Source organism: Arachis hypogaea, chromosome 15, assembly GCF_003086295.3.
Source record: "Arachis hypogaea cultivar Tifrunner chromosome 15, arahy.Tifrunner.gnm2.J5K5, whole genome shotgun sequence".
Lineage (NCBI taxonomy): Eukaryota > Viridiplantae > Streptophyta > Magnoliopsida > Fabales > Fabaceae > Arachis > Arachis hypogaea.
Window position 1 is genome coordinate 114,799,563 of NC_092050.1, and position 11,703 is coordinate 114,811,265.

The 11,703-nt window shown below is 39.2% G+C and overlaps 1 non-coding gene across 1 annotated transcript; it reads left to right on the forward strand.

The window, feature by feature from the left end:
- Positions 1 to 11,262: 11,262 nt before the first annotated feature.
- On the forward strand, positions 11,263 to 11,369 carry LOC112753663 (small nucleolar RNA R71). The gene has a single exon (XR_003178038.1). It is a non-coding gene; the product is annotated as a small nucleolar RNA R71 (small nucleolar RNA).
- Positions 11,370 to 11,703: the final 334 nt, after the last annotated feature.

Consider the following 11,703-nt stretch of genomic DNA (forward strand, 5'->3'; position numbering starts at 1 on the left):
ACTCAGCTTTTGAGGAGGAAAGAACTTGGCTAAGAAAGCCTTGACCAGCTTATCCCAAGAGTTCAGGCTATCCTTAGGTTGAGAGTCAAACCATATTCTAGCTCTGTCTCTCACAGCAAAAGGGAAAAACATGAGCCTGTAGACTTCAGGATCTACTCCATTAGTCTTAACAGTATCACATATCTGCAAGAATTCAGTTAAGAACTGAAAAGGATCTTCAGATGAAAGTCCATGAAACTTGCAGTACTGCTGCATCAGAGAAACTAATTGAGGTTTCAGCTCAAAATTGTTTGCTCCAATGGCAGGAATGGAGATGCTTCTTCCATGTAAATTGGAATTAGGTGCAGTAAAGTCACCAAGCATCCTCCTTGCATTATTATTATTTTCGGCTGCCATCTCCTCTTCTTGTTCGAAAATTTCTGAAAGGTTGTCTCTGGACTGTTGTATTTTAGCTTCTCTTAGTTTCCTTTTCAGAGTCCTTTCAGGTTCTGGATCTGCTTCAACAAGAATATTCTTGTCTTTGCTCCTGCTCATATGAAAAAGAGGGACAGAAAAATAATAATAATAATAGGAATCCTTTTTACCACAGTATAGAGGTCCCTGTGTGAATAGAAGAAAAGAAGAAGAGAAAATATGAGCTCAGAGAGAGAGAGGGGGTTCGGATTTTTGGTGAGTGAGGAAGAGATGTTAGTAAATAAATAAACAAATAGAAGAAGATGAGAGGGGGGAGTGAATTTTCGAAAATAATTTTTGAAAAAGAGTTAGTGGTTTTCGAAAATAGTTTTTGAAAAAGGTTAGTAATTTTTGAAATTTTAAAATCAAAAGTTAAAATAATTAGTTAATTAAAAAAAATTTTGAAAAAGAGGGAAGATATTTTCGAAAATTGGAGAGAGAGGGAGTTAGTTAGGTAGTTTTGAAAAAGATAAGCAACAAACAAAAAGTTAGTTAGTTAGTTGAAACCAATTTGAAAATCAATTTTGAAAAGATAAGAAGATAAGAAGTTAGAAAGGATATTTTAAAATCAATTTTTGAAAAAGATAAGATTAGAAGATATTTTTGAAAAGATATGATTGAAATTAGTTTTGAAAAAGATTTGATTTTTAAAATCACAATTAATGACTTGATTCACAAGAAATCACAAGATATGATTCTAGAACTCAAAGTTTGAATCTTTCTTAGCAAGCAAGTAACAAACTTGAAATTTTTGAATCAAAACATTAATTGATGATGTTATTTTCGAAAATTAGGAGATAAAGATAAGAAAAAGATTTTTGAAAAATATTTTTAAAATTTTCGAAAATAACTAAGAAAAATGAAAAAGATTTGATTTTTGAAAAAGATTTTGAAAAAGATAAGATTTTTAAATTGAAAATTTGATTTGACTCATAAAAACAACTAGATTTTAAAAATTTTTGAAAAAGTCAAATCTAATTTTCGAAATTTTATGAGAGAAAAGAGGGAAGATATTTTTTTTTATTTTTGAATTTTTTTAATGATGAGAGAGAAAAACAATGAAAATGCTCAATGCATGGAAATTTTTAGATCAAAACAATGAATGCATGCAAGAATGCTATGAATGTCAAGATGAACAGCAAGAACACTTTGAATGTCAAGATGAACATCAAGAACTTATTTTTGAAAAATTTTTAATGCAAAGAAAATATGCAAGACACCAAACTTAAAAATTTTTCATGTATAGACACTATGAATGCAAGAATGCATATGAAAAACAAGAAAAGACACAACACAAGAAAACATCAAGATCAAACAAGAAGACTTATCAAGAACAACTTGAAGATCATGAAGAACACTATGAATGCATGAATGCAATTTTCAAAAAATGCAAGATGAGTATGCAATTGACACCAAACTTTCAACTTGACTCAAGACTCAAACAAGAAACATGAAATATTTTTTATTTTTATGATTTTATGATTTTTTTGTATTTTCTTTTAATTTTTTCAAAAATCATTTTGAAAAATAAAAATAAGGATTCCAAAATTTTTAATATGAATTTCAGGAATCTTATGCTCTTTAGTCTAAAGCTCCAATCAAAGGGTCAGGCATGGCTTAATAGCCAGCCAAGCTTTAGTATGTAACTCAGACATGACACGCCTGACATTCCCTATCCAAAAGAATTAGACATGGCTTTACAGCCAGCCAGGCTTCAACATGCTTCATGAAACACTAGAATTCATTCTTAAAAATTCTGAAGAAAAATATATTTTTTTGAAAACATTTTTTTTTTCGAAAACAGATGAGAAATTTTTGAAAGGTTTTTGAAAAAAATTTTTTTTTTTTAAAAACTTTTTTGAAAATAAGAAGAAAATCACCCAATCTAAACAACAAGATGAACCGTCAGTTGTCCAAACTTGAACAATCCCCGGCAACGGCGCTAAAAACTTGGTGCACGAAATTGTGATCTCAGGCAACGGTGCCAGAAACTCTGTACGCACGTCTTAATAAATTGTTTTTCATTCACAACTTCAATACAACTAACCAGTAAGTGCACTGGGTCGTCCAAGTAATAAACCTTACGTGAGTAAGGGTCGATCCCACGGAGATTGTCGGCTTGAAGCAAGCTATGGTCACCTTGTAAATCTCAGTCAGGCGGATATCAAAAGGTTATGGAGTTTTCGAACATAAATAATAAATAGATAGAAAATAAGGATAGAAACACTTATGTAATTCATTGGTGAGAATTTCAGATAAGTGTATAGAGATGCTTTCGTTCCTCTGAACCTCTGCTTTCCTGCTGTCTTCATCCAATCAGTCTTACTCCTTTCCATGGCTGGCTTTATGTAAGGACATCACCGTTGTCAATGGCTACTTTTAATCCTCTCTGGAAAATGGTCCGATGCGCTGTCACTGCATGGCTAATCGTCTGGAGGCATCACCCTTGTCAATGGCTGCATCCTATCCTCTTGTGAAAATGGTCCAAATGCTCTGTCACAGCACGGCTAATCATCTGAGGTTCTCGATCGTACTGGAATAGGATTCACCCTCCTTTTGCGTCTATCACTACGCCCAACACTCACGAGTTTGAAGTCCATCACAGTCATTCAATCCCAGAGTCCTACTCGGAATACCACAGACAAGGTTTAAACTTTCCGGACTCTCATGAATGCCGCCATCAATCTAGCTTATACCACGAAGATTCTGATTAAGAGATCCAAAAGATACTCATTCAATCTAAAGTAGAACGGAAGTGGTTGTCAGGCACGCGTTCATAGGGAATGATGATGATTTTCACGTTCATCACATTCAGGTTGAAGTGCGAATGAATATCTTAGAAGCGGAATAAGTTGAATTGAATAGAAAAACAGTAGTACTTTGCATTAATCTTTGAGGAACAGCAGAGCTCCACACCTTAATCTATGGAGTGTAGAAACTCTACCGTTGAAAATACATAAGTGAAAGGTCCAGTCATGGCCGAATGGCCAGCCCCCATGATCTAAGAACCAAGCGTCCAAAGGTGATCAAAGATGATCCAAAGATGTCTAATACAATAGTAAAAAGTCCTATTTATAATAAACTAGCTACTAGGGTTTACAGAAGTAAGTAATTGATGCATAAATCCACTTCCGGGGCCCACTTGGTGTGTGCTTTGGCTGAGCTTGAATGTTACACGTGCAGAGGCTCTTTCTGGAGTTGAACGCCAGGTTGTAACGTATTTCTGGCGTTCAACTCTGGTTTGTGACTTGTTTCTGGCGTTTAACTCCAGACAACAGCATAGAACTGGCGTTCAACGCCTTTTTACGTCATCTAAACTCGTTCAAAGTATGGACTATTATATATTGATGGAAAGCCCTGAATGTCTACTTTCTAACGCAATTAAAAGAGAGCCATTTTGAATTCTGTAGCTCCAGAAAATCCACTTTGAGTGCAGGGAGGTCAGAATCCAACAACATCAGCAGTCCTTCTTCTACCTCTGAATCTGATTTTTGCTCAAGTCCCTCAATTTCAGCCAGAAAATACCTGAAATCATAGAAAAACACACAAACTCATAGTAAATTCTAGAAATGTAAATTTAGCATAAAAACTAATGAAAACATCCCTAAAAGTAACCAGATTCTACTAAAAACATACTAAAAACAATGCCAAAAAGCGTATAAATTATCCGCTCATCAACAGCCTATTTTCTCAAGAATGGGAGTCAGAGATATTCTTCCTTCGACGACATCCTCTTTTATCTTGGAGTATTCGTCTTTCTCAAATGGAATGTGGGGGATGTTCAGGATAGCTTCCAGTGCTTGATTGGAGGTATCCAACATCCTATCCCAGAGGAAGACTGACCTAGTTTCCCAAGCTTGGTAGTTTGCATAGAATTCCCACACCATAGTCTCATTGATTTCAATGGGTTCTCGCTCGAGAAACTCTCAATAAAATGAGGCGATCTTTTGGTGAATAATCGCCTTATATTGATCAGGAACCTTCAACGGCCGCTCCCAATGGATTTTTCGTTCCTCAATAGCCTCGTATTGAGAGTCGGCTCTTCGGTTCACCAAGGTATCCAGTTTATCACCGTGGCGATTCCACCATATATCAGGAGAGTGAGCGGTAGTTTGCTCAACCGGCACAGAAACCGGTGCCTTACCCTTCTTTCGCATCCTGAAAATACAAACAAAGGAATTTCGAGATCATAGGGCAACATTAAAGTAAAAATCATTGAGGAAGCACTAATAACTTTAAAAGAAGCTTATACAAATGGTGTGATTTACAAAAACACGGTGTATATATTCCAATAATGCGTGCGGTTGGAATATACACACCGGCTGGCCATCACTGCAATCACACCCTTAAACAATTAACAACTGAAGCCTTAAGCAAGCACCAAAAGGGAATTAGCAATTGTTCATTCTCAAGAAGTGGTAATCCCACATACAATGGTCTTAATTTGAGTGCAAAAGATGTTTAATCAAGACATCAACTAAGGTTGAGCCATTGTATAGTGATTACCGAATCAAAAATTTTGATGAACAACGACAAATGAATTCATATACACAATGCATTTGTAACCACGAATTGCACATGAACAAACGAAGGAATACATTGGTGGGTTTACTTAATAACCATCAAAAGTCATAATAGAAGTTGCACAATTCATACAATATGCCTAACAAGAGATAAATTGAAGACATATGATGGCCAAGTCATATGAATCAAACAAAGTGTTCATTGAGGCATTTTATCGAACATGTGGTATGCAATGTGCAAGTTCATCATAATTAAGCTCAGATTCAATCATAACCTATCCCAAAAATCAAACAACAACACTTTGCAAATCAAGGAAACAAGAAAGAAAGCAACTAATTAAATCTAAACAATAAGAAAGGAATGGAAACAATCACAAAAATATTTAATATAAAGAGAAAAAGAAAACAAGAACCTTAGATATAGAGGTTGAGAAGACAAGAATGAGGTGGGAAACAATGACACTTCTTATAGCCACTGCAAAATCACAGCGGTTGGGTTCGCCGAAAAAAGAAAGCAACACTGAAAGAGGGAACTCACCGGATGTGTTTAGAAAAGAGAAGGAAAGGAAGAAGGAAAAGAAAAGGAGAGTGTGGTCGCCGGTGGTGGACTGGCAGCGCCGGCGACGACGGCAGCCAAGACCGGCGAGGCTGGGCAGAGAAGTGGGAGAGAGGGCAGCTATGAAGAGAAAAAGAAAAGAGAAGGCTGCCTCTCAACAGGGCAGGTTGCCTTGATATTGCCCAGAACGCGTCCTGTGCAGACGCACAGAGATGAAAACTTAGAAGGGTGCGAACGCACACAGCGTGCGATCGCTGCGACCAGAGGGGTTGTAAAAGGACGTGCGGATGCACAAAGACGTGCGACCGCACAGAGAGTTTTTTTTTAGCTTGAGGACAAAGGCTCGCGTGCATCCGCACACAGGTTCGTGCGCACGCACAGAGGTTGGGAATGGGGCGGGTTGTGCCCATGCACAAGCTGTTCCCTCGCTGCCAACAGAGGGGCTCTCAAGTTGTGTGCGGATGCACACGTCTGTGCGGCCGCACAGATGGAGCATGAAAGGGAGTGCGTGCGGGCGCACGCGGATGAGCGCTCGCTGAGGGTAAGGAAAACTGGTAGCACGCATGCACAGGCTGTGCTGGAGCTGCGACCAGAGGGCAAAGCAAAGCTCGTGCGGGCGCACAGGCTGGTGCGTTCGCACAGATGGCGAAAAATTCAGGGTTGTGCGGACGCACAGGTGGGTGCAGACGCATAGATGCCCTGTTTCAGAAAATTTTTTTTTCTCTTCAAAACTTAGGTTCCTACCCTTAGCACATCAACATACCAACCCCAAACCATTCAAATAAGCACAAATTCACAGTCCATAAGCAATACAACTTGAGCAACTCAAAATTCATCAAATCAAACCTAAACTATCCATTATATCACAAAAAAAGCAAATAAGGCAAAAGACTATAAACAAGAGATAGAGTTGGAATAATGTCACCATGGTGGGGTGTCTCCCACCAAGCACTTTGGTTTAGAGTCCTAAGTTGGACTTGCATGGCTTCATTGTTCACTTGGGAACTTCACCAAGGAGGAAGATCTCCAACTCCTTGGAATTTTTGGGTTGAGTGTGATGAGTATGATCCTTTGAAGGAACATCCTCTTCTTTTTGCTCCTTGCCACCCTCAATGACTTGCTCTTTAACTACATCACAGCCAAAAATAGAATACGCCTCAAGAACGGGCTTGTTGGATTCCTCCAAGGTGAAATTGACTAACTTGCCATCCGCCTTAAAAGAATAGACCCCCGAATGTGCATCTAGCTTGAAACGGGTAATAAACCCCAATTTTGTGGTTTATCTTGTGCTTAATTTGGGGGATTTTATCACCTTTTCTCACATTTATTCAATGAAATAGCATGGTTTTGCCATTCTCCTTTGATTTGTGCTTAAATGTAAAAACATGATTTTTAGGCCTTAAAATAGCTAAATTCAATTCACTTTAATTCCATTCTATGCCTTGATGTGTTTGTTGAGTGATTTCAGGTTCATAAGGCAAGTATTGGATGGAAGAAGTGAGGAGAAAAGCATGCAAAGTGGGAGAACTCATGAAGAAATGAAGGAACCGTAAAGCTGTCAAGCCTGACCTCTTCGCACTCAATCGACCATAACATGAGCTACAGAGGTCCAAATGAGATGGTTCTAGTTGTGTTGGAAAGCTAACATCCGGGGCTTCAAAATGATATAAAATTTTTCATAGTTGCCTAACGTCTAGGGATGCGCACATGCACTGTATGCGTGCACGCCGATAGAGCAGCGTGGGTCCACTTTGGGCAACTCGTTAGGGGTGATTTCTAGCTCATTTTGGACCCAATCCAACCCATTTCTGATGCTATTTCATGCAGAATTCAAGCTTGGGAAAGGGGGGAGCAATTGTTTGTAGTTTTGGCATCATGTAGGTTAGTTTTTAGAGAGAGAAGCTCTATCTTCTCTCTAGAATTAGGTTAGGTTAATCTCTCCTAGATCTAGGTTCAAGCTCATCTTTTCATCTTGTTTCCTTTATGATTTCTTGCTTCTACACTTCCATTCTCTTAGTTTATGATGTTAATTTCCCTTTTATGCTCTCTTTTATGTTCATGGATGCTTATGTTGGATTTAGATCTCTTTTAATGAAATTTAATGTTTGATGTTCTTTTAATTGATGATTTGAGTTGTTGATTTACTTTTCTTGCAATTGGTAGTTGGTAGATTTATTATTCTTGCACTTTTACCATACTTTCCATTTGTACCCACCAAGTGTTTGACAAAATGCTTGGTTGGGATTTAGAGTAGATTTTGAGCATTCTTGGCTTGGAAAGAGTAATTAGGTAATCTTGAGTCATGAAAACCCAACTTATATTGGTGATCTAGAGTTGTTGGCTAGCATGATTTCCATTGACTCTAATCTCTTGCTAATTCAATTAGAAGGTGATTAGGACTTTTAGATTGAGATTAGCTAGTCTTATTAGACTTTCTCTCATGGAAGATAACCTATATCTTCTTCCATCATTGGGGATGACGTAATAAGATAAATTCTTGTTAATTATTGTTATTAGTGACTAGGATGGAAAGCCTATGATCTCAATCCTTGTCATGAATGTCTCTCTTTATTACTTGCTTTCTTTAGTTACTTGCTTGATTTATTCTTCTTGTCATTTAATTCTTGCCCCTTTACTTTCTTGCAAAAATATAAAATCAAACCCATTGCATCCTCATAGCTAATAATTGAGCACTTCATTGCAATTCCTTGTGAGACGACCCGGAGTCTAAATACTTCAGTTAATTCTTATTTGGGGTTTGTACTTGTGACAACCAAATTTTTGCATGTGAGGATTCTTTGTTGGTGTAGAACTATACTTGCAACGAGAATTCATTCAATTGAGGAAATTCTATATCGACAAAAGTTCTCACATCAAAATGGCGCCGTTGCCGGGGAGTTGCAATGGTGTTATGTTATTGGCTATTGTGAATATGTGAATATGTTTGCCTTTTGCTTATTTGTTACTTTTTGTTAGGCTTAGGACTTTGTTGCTTATTTTTGTTAGCTTTTGTTTTTATTTGCTATATGAATTCTCATCCCTTTGGCTATGAGTTTGACTCAAATTATGTTGTAGGAAATGGAAACTTTAATGACAATATACATCAAGGATGGAATAATCAAAGGTGGGAAGAGCCTCAAGGGATTGATCACCCTTCTTGGCAACAACAACCTCCGAATTCTTATGGGTATAACTCTCATCCTAATACATATCAATCTAATGGATGTGGTGACCCTTATTGTGATTGTCAACAACCACCACCATATGCCTATGAACCACCCCCTCAACATAATTTTGAACCACCTTACTCACAAGCCCCTTTTCACCAAACACCTCCATATGGCCCTAATCCTTATCCACCCTACCAACCACCTTATGAGCCATATGAACTATACATAGAACCACCACAATTCCAACACAACTACTCTCAAGAACCACCTCAATATACACCAACTCCATACCCTTACCAAGGTGAACCAACTTCCAATCATGAAACTTTCCTCTCAAACAATGAACTCTCTCTTCCACCACCGCCCCCCGATGAAGCCCTTATGCTAGAATTAAGAGATCTTGACTCTCATATGCAAAGGCAACAAGAGGGGATGGAAAAGGAGTTTAAGGAGCTAGGAGCCAAGATGGCTATCCTAGCGGAAGCCGTTAGCCATATGGTCTCATCCCGCCTAAGCCTATATGATCAAGGCTCTCCCATTGTTGAATATGGAGAAGCAATCAAGGAGCATAGTGAGGGAGTGAGTTTAGAGCTTCAAGGTGAAGAAGAGGAGTTGAAGCAAGAATTGGCACAAGGGGAGGAAGTTAAGATAACTGAGCCGGAAGAAGTGGTTAAAGAGCTAGGCGACATTGAACAAGAGGTGGATTTCAAGCTTGAAGACACTTCATTGCAATTTCTTGTGAGACGACCCGGAGTCTAAATACTTCGTTTAATTCTTATTTGGGGTTTGTACTTGTGACAACCAAATTTTTGCATGTGAGGATTCTTTGTTGGTGTAGAACTATACTTGCAACGAGAATTCATTCAATTGAGGAAATTCTATATCGACAAAAGTTCTCACATCAACGGGCTGTCTTTAAGAATGGCCTTCCAAGGAGTATGGATGATGGCTTGTTTGAGTCAATGGGGGTGTCTCCAAAATGTTAAAATCAACTGGAAAGAGCAATCCTTGAATATTGACTAGGACATTTTCGGCGATCCCAACAACGGACACAATACTCTTGTCGGCTAGTACAAACCTCGCCCCGGACCTCTTTAGGGGTGACAAATTCAATCTTTCATAAATGGGGAGTAGCATAATGCTCACACACGCCCCTAGATCACACATACAGTCCATGAATTTTTTCCCGCCAGTCAAATAAGTGACCATACATGGGCCGGAATCATTGCATTTTTCAGGAAGTAAAGAGGAAATAGAATCATCTACCGGCCTTGTGTTGAGGTTTCCAAGCTTCTCTTTGTGAGTGCAAACATCTTTAAGGAATTTGTTATATCTCAACACTTGTTGAATTGCTTGGAAGAGAGGGACGGTGACTTCAACCTTCTTGAAAACTTCTACCATAGTGAGGTCAATCTCTTCTTGTTTCTTGGCCTTCTTGGCTAAAGTTGGTAATGGAATGGGCAAAGGCTCTTCAAGCAAAGTCTTTCTCTTTGGCTCCTTGACCTTGGGTGGCTCTTCCTTGCTTTTATCAACACCTTCATCCTCATCCCTCATGACCTCCACTTCATCTTCCACATCTTCATTGTTTGTCTCCTCACTCAACTTTGTAGGTATAGCAACATTCTTATCCAATTTAGTGCCGCTCCTAAGGGTAATGGCATTGATACTACCCTTCGGATTGGGTTGGGGTTGGGAGGGCAAACTACTTGAGGTTGAAGCTTGTTGGGTGTTTTGTGCGGTTTGAGGAGGGAGAGTCAAACAGGAGAGGGCATCGGCTATTGTAGCCATATATGCTTCTTGTTTCTTGTGGAACTCTCGTTGTTCTTGCATGAAGGTGTGAATTGTGTCATTCATGTGAGGTTGGTTGGAGGGAAGGGCTTGGTTAACTTGAAGAGGGCTAGGCCTACTATGTGGGTGTTGGTACTTCCCTTGAGGTTGAGATTGTGGGGGTTGTTGGTATGTTTGTTGGTATTGTGGTTGGCCTTGGGGTTGTTGATAGTAGTAGACTTGGGCGTTTTGGTTGGGATGAGCTTGAGGAACTTGGTTCTACCTTTGGTTTGAGTTATCCCTCCACCCTTGGTTTTGGTTTCCTCCATGTTGGTTGGATCCTTGGGTGTAATTTGGTTTTTGTGGGTAAGAGTTAGCTACCAGCAATGTAGTGTCCTCTTGGAGCTGAGGACACTCATCGGTGTAATGAGTGTTACACGCACACATACCACATACCCTTGGTGGTCCTTCGATCCTTTGAGGTTGAGGTTGAGCACTTATCAAAGCTTGAGGAATTTGTTGTCCTTGGGTGAGTTGTTGCAACATAATTGTCATTTCACCAAGGGTCTTGGTTAAAATAGCATCTCCGGAGGGAGAAATTTCATTCATAGCTTTCGGTTGTGGGCTCCTCCCCCTTGAGTGCAGAGTGGAGTCCGCCAAGTCTGATATAACTTTCCATGCCTCCGCAGCGGTCTTGTTCTTAGTCAATGAACCTTCACTCGCGGCGTTAGGGAGAAGCTTGTCTTGGTGATGCATTCCTTGACAGAAATAACTGATAAGAACCAACTCATCAATCCGATGGTGAGGGCAAGACTCTAGCAACTTCTTCAATCTCTCCCAATACTCATACAAAGTTTCCCCATCCCGTTGCACAATGCAAGAAATCTCTCTTCGCAACTTGTCTATTTTCTAGGGAGGGTAGAACTTTTCTAAAAACTCTTTACGCAACAAGTCCCAGTTGGATCTAATTTCACCCGTCTGAGTATAAAATCACTCCTTCACTTTTTCTTCCAAAGAGAAAGAAAAGGCAAAGACCAACACTGCAGCTTCATCGGCCTCATGTCTTCTTGCGATTGCACAAGCAACTTGGAAATCCTTGAGATTCTTCAAGAGATCATCTCCAGGCAACCCATTGTATTTAGGGAGCAAGTTTATCGTGCCAAACTTGAGCTCAAAATTTAGATCTAAGGCCGGATACAAGATTTGAAGTGGTTGTAAGTTAAGATCAGGAGCT